Source organism: Nannobrachium achirus, assembly GCF_963921795.1.
Source record: "Nannobrachium achirus genome assembly, chromosome: 14".
Lineage (NCBI taxonomy): Eukaryota > Metazoa > Chordata > Actinopteri > Myctophiformes > Myctophidae > Nannobrachium > Nannobrachium achirus.
This window is the reverse complement of record NC_137821.1, coordinates 2581413-2596025: the sequence shown is the minus strand read 5'-3', so window position 1 is coordinate 2596025 and position 14613 is coordinate 2581413. Positions and strand designations below refer to the sequence as shown.

Sequence of the window (14613 nt, the reverse complement as noted above, 5' to 3'; positions counted from 1 at the left end):
AGTATAGCTTGCTGATTACTTCTGATGCAGTAATAGCCTTGAATTGTCACTTTACTGTGATTTGGGGACCCCCCCAAATAAATAAGTAAGTAAATAAATAAATAAATTAAAACATTAAAATAAAATACAATATTTGTTTTTCTAAATGAATACAAAATTAAATAAAAATCACGTTCATGTTGAGAACCACTGCCTTAGATAGATATACTAGATGCAATACCTGTAATAACCAATAGGTGTCATAGTCCTACCAGACCACATTCCCCTAAGTCACACCATTTACAAGAAACCGTAGAACTCCCTCCCTCCCCTCCCAGTCTTCCATGGACTGTAATAGGGGGATTCAGGGATTGTTTTATGAGAGTCTATTCTACACAGCAGGGAGGGAGGAACCATTTTAACACAACAGCACATTCACTGAGAGATCATTACACAGCAACACACAAGGACTATCTTAAGTTAATGTAAGGTAAGAGTTTTTATTATAACTGTAGAATGAAATACTTTAAAAAAACATCATCTTCCTCCTAATGTTATATTAATAATCAATAATAATGCTGTTTTTTGAGGGGGGACTTTGGGGGTTTATAACCATCTCTGACTGTTACATATTACAGATGTACCATTCACTTCCATTATACGGGGGAAAGGGGCGAGTGTTGCGATAATAAGTTCCATATGTTCAATGTCGGGCAGAAACCTTGTATCTTTATATTTCATACTTTATTTTCATAAATCAATAATCTTATATTTTGTATGACAGTATTTATGGTATTTTATTTGATGCTTTTTTAGTACATAACATAGAAGGACATACAAGGTTTCACTACACATTCACCTCAGTTAACCTTGTGTCACCACACACACACACACACACACACACACACACACACACACACACACACACACACACACACACACACACACACACACACACACAGTGTTGTTGCTCCACTGAGCTAAGTACACCAGTAAGACTCCCTAATCGGGAGATAAGCGACCGTCAGGTCGCAGCGTGATTTTAGAGCAAAATGTGTAGGAGCAGTGTCCTACCAAAACCTCCACCGGCTGTCTGTCTGTCTGTCCCTCCGTCACACGTCACACTTTTGCCCTGCTCATATCTCCGCAACCGTTGCCCCGATCCATGCCAAATTTTGCACACATACCCCTTGCCTGCCAAACCACAACCTCCACCCATCAATTCTCACATGGCCCTCTTCTAGCGCCACCATGAGGCCGATTCTTGAAAAACACATTTTTGGACACTGCTCCTACACATTTTGCCCTAAAATCACGCAAATCGGTACACACTTGCTCTACACTGATGTCAATCATGTCATCAACATGGATCTGTCCCATATAGCGCCACCATCAGGCACATTTTCTCAAACACATTTTTGGACACTGCTCCTACAGATTTTGCCCTAAAATCACGCAAATCGGTACACAGTATGGCTACACTCATCTCATCAACATGCATCTGTCCCATAATATATATATATATATAGCGCCACCATCAGGCCGATTTTTACATACACATTTTCCCACACTTTTACACATTTTGGCCTAAAATCACGCTGCGACCTGACGGTCGCTTATCTCCCGATTAGGGAGTCTTACTGGTTTTAGAGCAAAATGTGTAGGAGCAGTGTCCTAAAAAGTGTTTGAAAAAATCGGCCTGATGGTGGCGCTATATGGGACAGATCCATGTTGATGAGATGAGTGTAGACATACTGTGTACCGATTTGTGTGATTTTAGGGCAAAGTTTGTAGGAGCAGTGTCCAAAAATGTGTTTTGCAAGAATTGGCCTCATAATAATAATCTTTATTGTCCCTGAAGGGAAATTTGTCTTCACAGTCTGTTTAAACAAGAAACAACACTCATGGTGGCGCTAGAAGAGGGCCATGTGAGAATTGATGGGTGGAGGTTGTGGTTTGGCAGGCAAGGAGTGTGTGTGTGTGCAAAATTTGGCATAGATGGGGGCAACGGTCGTGGAGATATGAGAAGGGCAAAGTGTGACGTGTGACAGACTGACAGAATGACTGACAGCTGGTGTAGGTTTTGAGAGTAAAGCCCTTTGCACACAGGACAGTTGCATTTCTTCCGTTTGCTGTATGAATAAAACGCATTGGATTTGGTGTGCAAGGCTGTGTGGAATCGGCGCTGCGGATCCAAAAAGGAGTCATAAAAGGAGTGATGAGTTTTTTACCGCATGCGACAAGACGCACGTATCGAACTGGGTTCGATCGAGAAAAAAACGCACGGCGGCAGCCACTCGTCGCACGGCTAATTCAGAGCCGGTGTGCATGAGGTCATAGAGAATCATTGTTTTCTTTTCAAAAAATTATATTGTCCGTTTTATCCGTGCGGTTAAACGCGCCTGTGTGCAAAGGGCTTAACTGCGACCTGACGGTCGCAATGACTTCACTCCAGTGAGCTTGAGTGGGGTGAAGTTTTCTTTAGGGTGTGGATTTGTATTATTTGTATGAAATCCGTCCTTGTCCCTTATATGCCCTTAATATTGATGACATCAGGGATCATCCATATGGGGGGGGGGGTTATTTCTCATATAAAAGTGGTGGTAACAGGTAGAAAGCAACCAAGCTGGGAGTGCTAGCGGGGCTTAAATGATACCATGGGCATGTGGGAACATAAAAATCATCATTAGAATGTGCCACCAGAATCACCAGAAATTCTGGGCTCTGGCCCATGGACTAAAACTATTCCTTTTCAGATCTGCAAGCTGAATACAAGCTTGAATTTGCAGATCTGCGATTTTTGTGTGACAATGTTTGTGATCAAGTAGGGCATTAACTACAAATATTACCATTCAGGCATTTATCACTCAGACACTCTAAATCAGTGATTTACAGTAAGCAATGACAACACAAGGTTATGCATGATAAAGTAAAATGGTATTCATGCTGCACTACTCTATTTGATGTGTGTTTAGCTTGCTTATTGTTTTGATGTATTACCTTACTTATTGTCGCTCTGGATTAAGAGCGTCTGCTAAATGCATACATTGTAAAATTGTGGATGAAACAATCAGGACAAGTGGCGATCAAGAAATGATTACAGTATTCCAATATTAAGCCATTTAACACATATTGTACATTAATGAATGGTTGTTTTTATGATAAGCAAAATATGTATATTTTTAACTTTTGTTAATTATTGTTATCTTCATAGATGGTGGTCAGCCACAAACTCACAATCACAACAACTGGACAATAATGAAAGATACCAGTTCTGTTCAGAATGTGTCTCACATTTTTACACACAATATTAGAAAACACTCAACAGTGGGCTGGATAAAAGCCTGGTTCAATAAGCAGGATCAATAAGGTGCTCATTATCAATAAAAGATTACGAGCTCCATCCCTATGTGTGGGTGCTGGTTTTCAGACAGTACTACTCTGATGTGTGGACGCTAGTATTCAGGCGTTACTACTCTATTTGACGTGTGGGTGCTAGTAGTATTCAGCACACATTATTTTGTCTTTTTTCTGTTTATGTTTATTCAACTTGCAGCATGATAAAGACAGGTGCCATTAAAACACTGAATTATTTTGCTGATTACAATATAAAACAAATCTAAAACTTCAAATCTAAAAAAAAAGATCCAAAAATCGTAATATAAACTTTGTATGCACACTCTCTAGAGACCAAGGAAAATGCATTTTAATACTAGTAAGACGCCTCAGGGTGACAAGCGATCATCTAATGATTTAGGGCTAATGAACACTAGTGCAGAAAAGCCTAGATTAATTTGCTCTCTCTCTCTCTCTCTCCCCCCCTCCCCTTACTCCCACAGGAGTGTCATTTCCAGTGTAGAGGCGGGACAACAACAATTCTGGTCTCCATTTGACACAAAGGATTAAAGCTTTAATCTAAGGTAAGTTGAGTGAGAATGAGTTTGTATTGCACACGTTGACACTAAGGCTTGCCCCGCTAAACACAACCCCAGATGTCTGTCTTAACACCTGAACGTCTATAAACTCAACCCCAGATATCTGTCTTAACACCTGAACGTCTATAAACTCAACCCCAGATGGGCTATCTGTCTAAACACCTGAACGTGGCCAGAGCGCAGTCTTCTGTTCTGTGGAATGTCAAATAAGAGCACGGTTTACCTATAATGTGCTGTTTTCACTGTTGCTGCATTTAAAAATATACCTATGTAGGTATTAGGCATAAGAATTGAGGTATGACATTTTTTATGATGCCGCGGCTGGACAATGCACTCACTCTCCCTCCTTTCTCTGCCACTTCTGTGGCGTGCTTCACACTCAAATGTGTGTTCATTAATGATGTAGAGTTGTGGTAGGCCATAGTCTGTTCGCAGAGCGTCCATTTTACCTCATTGTCACTTGTTCATACAAAGTACCACGAAAGAAGAAGGAACTCTTCTATTGTGACGCTTTCTTCATCTTGTGAACCTGTAGGTTCACACTCTATAACATCTATAACACTCTATAACATCCGTAGAATCAGACCCTTCCTCACACTGGAGTCAGCCCAGCTCCTCATCCAGACATCTGTCAGATCAAAACTTGATAACTGTAACTCTCGCCTCACTGGTCTCCCGGCATGTGCACTTAAACCTCTCCAACTGATCCAAAATTCCGCAGCACGACTGGTCTTCAACCAGCCAAAATTCTCACACGTCTCCCCCCTTCTCTGCTACCTCCATTGGCTCCCGGTTGCGGCCCGCACAGAATACAAAACACTGATGTTGACTAACCTTCAAAGCAGCCAAATGGAACCTCCATACCTCCAAAGCCTGATTGAACCCTACAACCCCACCCGTTCACTCAGATCAGCCAACACAGGGATGCTGACAGAACCCTCGCTAAAAACCCTGGCACACTTAGAACAGCAGACTCACTCCCTAGCTTCCACTGTGGTCTGAAGACTCACCTCTTGAGACTCCACACTTGCCTACCCTCAATGACCATACATGTATTTTACGTAGCATTTATATGTTTTTTTTTATGAAGTTATTATTTTACTTACCTAGCTTATCCCAAGGGGGAACTTCGGTTTCAGCTTAACCCAGCTGAATGCACCTATTACTGAATAGGTGGTCTACCTGTTTTCTTAGATATGCCTACTATTTCTTTTCATTTGATGTATTGATGTTGATGTACTGATGTGTTACCTTGCTTATTGCAAAGTGTGTGTGCGTGTAGCACTGCTGTGCATGCATACTGTACTGTAAATAATATGTGGCTCTCCCTTTGAAGTCAAAACACACATTACGGTATATTATAGGCTGCTCCAGCAAGGACAGTGTTGCCATTAGCGTTGTGACGGTTTCCGATTTTACCGGTTCGATCCGGTTTACTTGATGATACCGGTTCAGTTTATGAATACCGACTAAACCGAGTTGGGGAGGGAAAAAAGAAAAATATCAAATTAAAATATATCTTACACATGTAAACGTATGCTGGCGGCGTCACATGTATTTTCCGACAGCATTAAATTCATTCTGTATTGTATTCATTATGTTTGTGAATTCTACTGAGTGAGTCTAGTGGAGCGCAGATCTGCTACTGTTGTTGACAGCTGACTGCTCGAAGTCTAGGGCTGCTGTGGCAGTGACCCGCCTCCTCCTTCATTCAATCACAACTGGATACACGCGCTATTGTTTATAGATGTGGTGGTGGACATTGGACAACGTGTTAGAAGCCACACAGGTCTTCATTGCGTCTTTACAACAATAGCGACGATTAACGTCGGGGTGAACATGGTCAAATAACCTTTATTGGCTCAACAGCCTCAACTACAACACGGAGGAAGCAAGCTAGCCTAGCATGTATGCTATCTGGATACAGTATGCGAGTTTAGAAACTCTACGCGTCGCTTGCTAAGGGAAGGAGCGATGCGCTCGCATACAGTATATAGCTGTTTCATTGATTATAGCGTTTTCGTGGCGGCGCCGTCCCTTGGGTGGTCCGCCGGGTCCGCGGACGCCTGTGCCTTGCCCTCCCGTATCCATAGAGGGGCGGCACGTCCTTCTACGACCAAAACAAAAGGTAGCCGATCTACAAGCAATCCCAATTCACTGTTTTTTACACAATCCACTGGTTCTCTGTACAGCAGAGCAAACACAAACACGAGAGCATTTTCCCCATTCCACAGAAGCAGTAATAGTACAAACAGGAGACATCTCACTGAGAAGATCCATATAGATGTATATAAAATAACAGGTGGCTGTTGATTATGAGGACTCCGTAAAATTGCTCTACAAGAGTTATAATTTATGGCTAAATCGGCACCATAAATGGGTCCGCTTCTATCTGCGCCCCCAAGTGGTCAAAATCCGGTATTACCGGTTCGGTCCGGTTTTTAATTAATTACATGACTAGTTGCCATGTCTGATTATTATAAGCAACCTTGGCCTTGTTTTCTTTTTCTTCTTTTCTGTAAATATATTGTAAATATATATTGGTAGTTTGTGGGTCGGGTTTTTTGACCCAATTAACCGCCCCTCATACACTATTTTTGTTGTAAAGAATCTACAAACTCACAAAGCGTCACATCACGACATGTCAGACAGCCATGTCTCTGTCTGTCTGACTCTGAGCTAGCCCATTAGCTGTAGATCGGCTATTTTCAAATATCGCCTCTCTTGGGCTAGTTTTCATAGACCTGGTTGCTTATTTCTCCCCCAAATTCTGGCAACAGGAACACGTGCTTCTGTGCACACAACACACAATACTGTAAACAAGGGTTTTCAAGGACAATCCTGGCTGGATAAACTGGTTCAGAGATCCTGAGGGAATCATGAATTCATCTTGTCTACAAGCTCACAATAACATGTTAGATTAATTTTCACCGATTTAGGATTAAAGTGGTTAAACTGATTTTGAAGTAATATTAATTCCCCAGACCCTACTTTGAGACCCACGTCTGATGTGTTGACTGTGAAGGATAGTTATTATGTTGTTTTCTACTGACATGATGACATCATCAACCTCACCCCCATGTAAATGTAGTGTATTGTGAACACTACATCATCGGAGAGTTCTGACACAAATATTAGACTGAATTCATAAGTACGAAGTTGCTGTGCATAGTTCTTAGCCTTGTGCTGGAGAGACGAGAGACGAGAGGCGCAGGCAGGTAATCAGGTTCTTCCATCAGTTTTATTAGGCACAGAGACAGACAGCAGCGGACTGAGCTCCCACCGGTCAGCTTGCCGGTGAGACACACCCCTTAAACATACATTCAGTGTTACTTATATTGGTCATGTCTGTCAATCATTACATTGAAAAGAGCCACGAATAGGCTCAAAGGTGAGAATGACCCTAAGCTGTTTGTCCAGTTACACTTACATAAAATGCGCTTGTTCATTCTTGCCTAACATATGTGCGTGTATATTAACGTAAGTCGGCACAACGTCTTGTATGTGTCATCTTGTACATATACAGACCTATAACAGCCAATATATGTAGGCCTACTTAGGCCTAACACTTTGCTTGCCATTGTACAGCCAAACGCAACAAAATGGAGCGTGTAACAACAAATTAATTATGTGGATGCATATTAACCATAATTAAGAATATGTAGTTTTTGATCCACTTTGATTTACTTCATAAACAAGCCCAAAAGCTTTCTTGTGGTCTTGTATCCTTTTAGTTGACCTTGTACCAGTGAACTGTACTGTCCTGTACCGTTTCCTATGCAAACCTCTAGTAAAATATTCAACCAATCAATCAGACCTGAAAGTATGATCCATGTTGACTACTCTTTTAATTTCATGTTTCAAGTAATTTTGGTTTCAAGTTGATTTCTCCTTTTCTCATTCCCCCATGTGAAGGGACTTTTCTATTTTCCATGCTGGAATAAACCCTATCAATTCCCCCCATGCAGTGCAGGGTTTTTTCTAGGGGAGAATAACGGTTCAATTCAGTCAGTGGGTCTTAAGAGTCTTTATCATTTAGGAAAAGCTTTTAGTTTCAGTCTGACTTTTGTTGATTTGTAACAAGGCAGGAACTATAATAAACTCCTGTGCCAGCTAACAACAAACAAGCTGTTGTTATTTTTTTATAGAGGAAAGTCCATGCATTCCCAATGTTATCCTGATTTGATACAGACAATAGAAAAGCTGTAGGGAGACACTGTAGGAGGCCTGAATCTCACAGAGCAGAGGAAGACAATCTTTTAGTTTGTTTTGTTTTTTTTTCTCTCCACGTTGGTGAAGCGAGAGAACGAATAAACATAGATGGATGGTGAGTGAAGAAGAGAGAGAGAAAAGAGACAGAGAAAAGAGAAGACGGACATTTTGTTTTGGAAACGTCTGACAATAGTTAGTAGAAAGAAAATATCTATCAAATTTAAAACCCAGAAACTCACATATTCACATACAGTAGTAATAGTGTAGTTAACAGTGTAGTGTAGTGTAGTTAACAAGAGAGGTGCTCCTCAGAGGGCACAACTCCACCAGGTCTATTTTTCATGGGGCTCAGCTGTCAGGACTGGAGGAAGCTGCGGGAAAAAGGGGAATTACAGATGGTGCAGCTGTTTACTTTTGTGGCGCCCCCTATGGGCAGAAGTGAAAGAAGCAGTTTTGGAGGTCACTCTGTTCACCTTATTCGTGCCCCCTCCTCCAGGGCGGCGCTGTTTCCCTTTTCTGCTGCTTCAATCAATATCTGTTCCCTTCCTCCTGGTGGACTGCAGGTGTACTGCAGGTCATCTGTTCACTTCCTCCTAGTGGACTGCAGGTGTACTGCAGGTCATCTGTTCCCTTCCTCCTGGTGGACTGCAGGTGTACTGCAGGTCATCTGTTCACTTCCTCCTAGTGGACTGCAGGTGTACTGCAGGTCATCTGTTCCCTTCCTCCTGGTGGACTGCAGGTGTACTGCAGGTCATCTGTTCCCTTCCTCCTAGTGGACTGCAGGTGTACTGCAGGTCATCTGTTCCCTTCCTCCTGGTGGACTGCAGGTGTACTGCAGGTCATCTGTTCCCTTCCTCCTGGTGGACTGCAGGTGTACTGCAGGTCATCTGTTCACTTCCTCCTAGTGGACTGCAGGTGTACTGCAGGTCATCTGTTCACTTCCTCCTAGTGGACTGCAGGTGTACTGCAGGTCATCTGTTCACTTCCTCCTAGTGGACTGCAGGTGTACTGCAGGTCATCTGTTCACTTCCTCCTAGTGGACTGCAGGTGTACTGCAGGTCATCTGTTCACTTCCTCCTAGTGGACTGCAGGTGTACTGCAGGTCATCTGTTCACTTCCTCCTAGTGGGCTGCAGGTGTACTGCAGGTCATCTGTTCACTTCCTCCTAGTGGACTGCAGGTGTACTGCAGGTCATCTGATCACTTCCTAGTGGACTGCAGGTGTACTGCAGGTCATCTGTTCACTTCCTAGTGGACTGCAGGTGTACTGCAGGTCATCTGATCACTTCCTAGTGGACTGCAGGTGTACTGCAGGTCATCTGATCACTTCCTAGTGGACTGCAGGTGTACTGCAGGTCATCTGATCACTTCCTAGTGGACTGCAGGTGTACTGCAGGTCATCTGATCACTTCCTAAGTAGTGGGCTGCTCATAGAGGCACTCTGGGGCAGATGCACCGGAGGACGAGGGAATCTGCATCGCTTCTATGTGCGTCAGAAACGGTAGTTGGTAGGCCAATCAGAGGTCTTTTCGTACACAGCCTCTCAGAACAGCTGAGCCGTGCAACATCAGCAACTGGATGGAAACATGATGCCAATAAAGCTCTGTTGAATTGAATTGATAAGTCCAGGAAAATACGTGCTGTGATTGGCCAATAGTCACTTTGACTGGCAGCGTTCCATCAGTTTTTCCAGACGCCCGGCCTCCAGTTGTGTCTGTGTGCTCGGTAATAAGTTGGATTCTTTTTCGGCTGGGGTTGGCCTCCTCCAGGGCTGCGCCTTGTCACCTATCCTGTTTGTGATATTCATGGACAGGATCTTGAGGTGAAGTGGTGGTGGAGAAGGTATAAGGCTTGGTGAGCTAAGGGTTGCTTCACTGCTTTTTGTGGATGACTTGGTCCTGATGGCGCCATCGGTCCGAGACCTTCAGCTCTCACTGGATCGGTTCGCAGCCGAGTGTACAGCAGCCGGAATGAGGATCAGCATCTCTAAATCTGAGGCCAGGGTTCTCAGCAGGAAACGGATGGATTGTGCAGTCCAAGTCCACTGGGAGGACACCCGAGGCAGACCAGAGACCAGATGGAAGGATTACATCTCTACACTGTCCTGGGAACACCTCAGGATCCCCCAGAGGGAGTGGATAAACTGGGAACATTTGTATACGTTGTATATGCTGTTACCCCAGTGACCCGATTCCGGATAAGCGGTTGAAGATGGATGAATGGATAGTTGGTGTGGTTTCTAAAGGCAAACAGACTATTGTTCTACGTCTAAAGTTTTCTGAGAACTTTTATGTCACTTAAAGTAAACTTGTTTTCATTAAACTTTTCTGTAACACCAAAAGTCCATTGATTCAATGATTCATTCTAAATGAAATCATAGAGGAGTTCCCAGGGTGTAAAAGCTCTAAATGGGTTTAGCAGCAAGAGAACTGTGATGATGATTAGCTTGGTTGGAACTATTGTTTGCTCACCACCAAAAAAGTATGTTGGATATGTCTGATAGACATATCCTGCTAGATGTATCAGTCAGGAATGTGTGTGTGTGTGTGTGTGTGTGTGTGTGTGTGTGTGTGTGTGTGTGTGTGTGTGTGTGTGTGTGTGTGTGTGTGTGTGTGTGTGTGTGTGTGTGTGTGTGTGTGTGTGTGTGTGTGTGTGTGTGTGCGCGCGTATGCGTTCGCGTGGTCTTGAGTCAAAACCAAAACCTCTGGAATCTCTTCAAACATAAAACAGACTTTGTGCAGAACTTCTTCCAGATGAGAGAAAACTAGACTCATGAGTCAGTCTATAAATGCTTCTGTCAACTACAGACTAAAGACGTTGTCCCTGCATGCGTTGTGAAAACTGCCTAGTGAAGACTATTACAGTATAACAAAACAGCTGCATTGCATAACCGTCATTCTTGGCAAAACTCTTCCCCTGCTCTCTGGTTGCAACATGTTGTCTCTCTCTCTCAGGGACGTTCAGAGAATGTTAGAGAGGCAGGGGCTGAAATTTCTAAAAGGGCGTTTTGGTGGAAATATGGAAAATAGCTTGATACCACAATGAACTAAGCATAATCAAGTGAATAGGCCTACTGGAGATGTGTACAGCATGGATTTCTACACAGAGAGGGCAATTCTTTCAGTATAAGATGCTGCATGCCTGCATTCAAGTTCAGGGGACAAGGCAATTCTCTTGAATGCTGCCTTCAGGTATGGCATGGAAAGAGGGGGCATTTGCATTTCTTTCACCATAGTAAAAACTGCATTCATGGTCTGGAGAGAGAGGACACTTTCTACAGACGGATAAAAGGGCAGGGGCTCAAGGCTTTGATGTCTATGTTTGTACATGCTTGCTCTCTCTCTCACTCCCTCCCTCCCTCTCTCTCTAAGAGGCCTGTGCCACAGCAACATTACAGTGTGTCTTGTGGTCTGTGGGAGTGGCACTGTGGCATACTCCCAGAACAGCAGCAGAACTTAACACTTTGTGTGCACTCAGGGACGTTGAAGTTTCAATATTAAGCTGGGTGCTCGTTTTTGACCCCGCCCCTTATCTCAGTTTAATCTATTACATTACATTCAAATGAGCTTTATTGGCATGAGAAAATAAAATGAAAACCGTTGAGAAAAATCTGTGGGTGATAAATCAGCAGTTTTCATCACTACATTGAATTTGCTGCTATTAAAATATCAAACTATTATTTTGGAGGTGGGGGTAGCCTAGGCTACAGTAGCCTATAACAGAGCTTGAGAGCTACATACATCACACAGACATACAGCCTTTGCATACAGCCAGGATGTGGAGGCGGGCTTTGACGCTGGGTGACGCACTGCTCAAATTGAAAGGGACAAAGCCAACGTGTGATATCGGCCGAGTGCCAGGAATGCAGTTTGGCCAGTTTGTGACGAACTTGTGAAAACGACTGAGTGCTAGGAATTGTCGGCGAAAAATCAATGGGCTCTCATAACTGTACGCTCGAGCTCCCAAGCGCCCCCTATGTTTCCGCCTCTGTGTGCACTTGTTTACGCTCCACACATTGGACACAATATGAGATACAAGGTTGTTGTTGATACTTTACGTTGGTTCAACATTTATAAGACACATTCAATCACCTCAACTTTCAAAAACGTTTCGAAAGTAGCATCATCGACATGTTGTTCTGGGTAACAACACACACCGTTCTCTTCCCTCCCATCCCCTATAAGTACCCTTAACTTCAGAGAACTTGAATGAAGGCTACTGTATCCGCGCCGGACTATTCTCCCCTCCCAGACTCTGTCACTGCGTGCGGCCCGATCTACAAGCGGTGTGGGCTTGTAGATCGTCCACTTTTCCTACATTTGTGTGACACTGTCATATGGTGTAATTGGACATTCATTTAAAAAAATAAAAGGTTGAGGTTGTGTGGAGATAGATCGGTCGGGTCGGGGCAGGGGGTGGCGGGGGAGGCCCTTTGATTTGGAGAAGCGCCAGGGCCCGGGGATTCTTAATTCGCCACTGGTGGGTGTGTGTGTGTGTGTGGGGGGGCTCCATGCTCCAGGGGACTGTGAGTGACTCATGTTGATTCCAGCTAATATAAAACCCCGTGTTTAATGATTGGAGACAGAGGGAGAGAGGGACTCTCATAGTGTGGTTGCAGGGTTGGAGGATGTATTTATGTGCTCTAACATGTGGTGCACAGCTTGGAGTGGCTGGCTGTCCTTGCTCAGAGTTCACTCGACTCCTACCACCTTCTGTATACTGGTGGTTGTTGATGGCATGATGCTTTAAACCCTTGTTCATGTTGTTATGGTTAGTGAACTAGAAGTCTGCAGCTCTGACTGAGCACAGTGACTGAGCATGCAGGGCACCGGGCATCGCTTCAGGGATGATCAGGACAGGCATCACACGCATGCCGATGTCGACGATGCCGTGATTATTCCCCCTGCTCTCAGTCCAACTGGGTGACTGTAAATCATGTGAGCTCTGCAGGGAAGTTGGTAATGTGATACTGGTCTTTGGCCCAGTTCCAATCCACTGTGCCCTTTCTGACTCACAAAGGCGCGCGTTCATGTGAAGTCAGTGGGGAATGTCTGCCTGTCTGTCTGCCTTTCCCATTTTAAATGGGTAAGTCATACTGCCCTCTGGATATGGACATGTTTTATTTTTTTTATTTTTCATTTTTTTTCATGTATTATAATTATTTTGTTGTATTAAAATTGTTTAATTTTCCAAAAGTCATAGTTAATGGAGTTTGTATAGGAAGGGGGCGTGTCTGATACAATGTATACCAAATAACAAATATCTTAATACTGAATCAAGCAGCTTAAAAGCTGTCTGGGTGTTCACTGTTCACAAAAGCCTAAGTATATGAAATATCCCTTTAAGTCAGTGAGAATGCAGGGCGGACATGGGAATTGTAGGCTGAAGTTAATCTTCCCACATCTGGCTTCCTGACAGGGTTAGGAACGCTCCTCACTGTAAACACAGTGAACAATATTCAAATACTTTGTTTTCCAGTTTGAATCCCTTGGCATTGAATGGAGAGTGCACTGTACAGGTGTTTGGGTCAGCCCTTATGCAAACACCATGGTTCTAATCAGATAGTTGAAAAAAACCATGTTCAAAGTTCACTTCACTTGTCTCACATGGACTATTATTAGTGGCCAAGGCCACGAAGTGGCAATGCCTTGGCCACTCATTGTTATTGGACTTCATCTCCTTCTTCCGCCACTTTTTCTCTAGCGGCTAGATCGTGCAGTCGCTTTTTACGAAACTCGGCAGTATGGCAGAGGACTATGCCAAATGGCTAAAACGCGAAGCTCGCAACAATCGGCCAAAGGGTGGCGCTGTAGGAAGCCTTTGAACAATGCCAACTTTGAACTGGTGTAGCTCATGCCCTGTTTCAGGTACAGCAATGAAACCTGTATACACTTATGCGTCTCCTCATGCCAAACAACTTTTATGCTCTGACTTTTGACCTCTGACCTTTACTTCTCCCACAATTTTGAATTATATGAAAAACAGTCAAAATCTATCTCCTCCTGGGATTTTCGCGTAACGTGCGCAAAACCTTTTTTTACATGAACTTTGGACCAATGCGGTCATCGCACAGCGGCCGGATTTCTTTTAAAGCGAAACATTATTTTTTAATAATTCACTCAATGTTGCAGTTTTATGCAAATTATTCTTCTGCCTCTAAATCATACATGCAAAGTGACACGTTCATGGCATTTGGCAAATATGTCGAGGGTTAGTCCAAATATCACTGAAAGCAATCTTACTCGAATTGGCCAAAGGGGGGCGCTATACGAAGCGTTTGAAAACTCAAACTTTAAAGGGGCATAAGTCATGCCTCATTTTGTTTAAAGACATGCAACTTGGTTACACGCGTGCCTTGACTCAAGCGGAAGCCATCCGTGTCTTTGTTAAGTACGCTCCGTCCTTAGATTTTCTGCCATTTTGAGCAGTTTGTAAAACACTTAAACTCGCTTTTATTCCGGAACTTTTGCGTCACGTGCACGGAACTT

The 14613-nt window shown here is 43.5% G+C and overlaps 1 protein-coding gene across 5 annotated transcripts in view; it reads left to right on the top strand.

Annotated features, from left to right (window-relative positions):
* The first annotated feature begins 369 nt into the window (after positions 1-369).
* The window catches only part of LOC308298553 (NACHT, LRR and PYD domains-containing protein 3-like), a 57856-nt gene continuing 43612 nt past the window's right edge, over positions 370-14613 (top strand). For 3 of the 5 annotated variants that reach the window (XM_080742189.1, XM_080742188.1, XM_080742185.1), the window contains exons 1-2: positions 379-469; positions 3822-3899. The gene's annotated coding sequence lies outside the window, so the exon portion shown is untranslated. Of the gene's footprint in view, positions 470-3818; positions 3900-14613 lie in introns of all 5 variants that reach the window. The other 2 variants (XM_080742186.1, XM_080742187.1) reach the window with 2 other exon arrangements.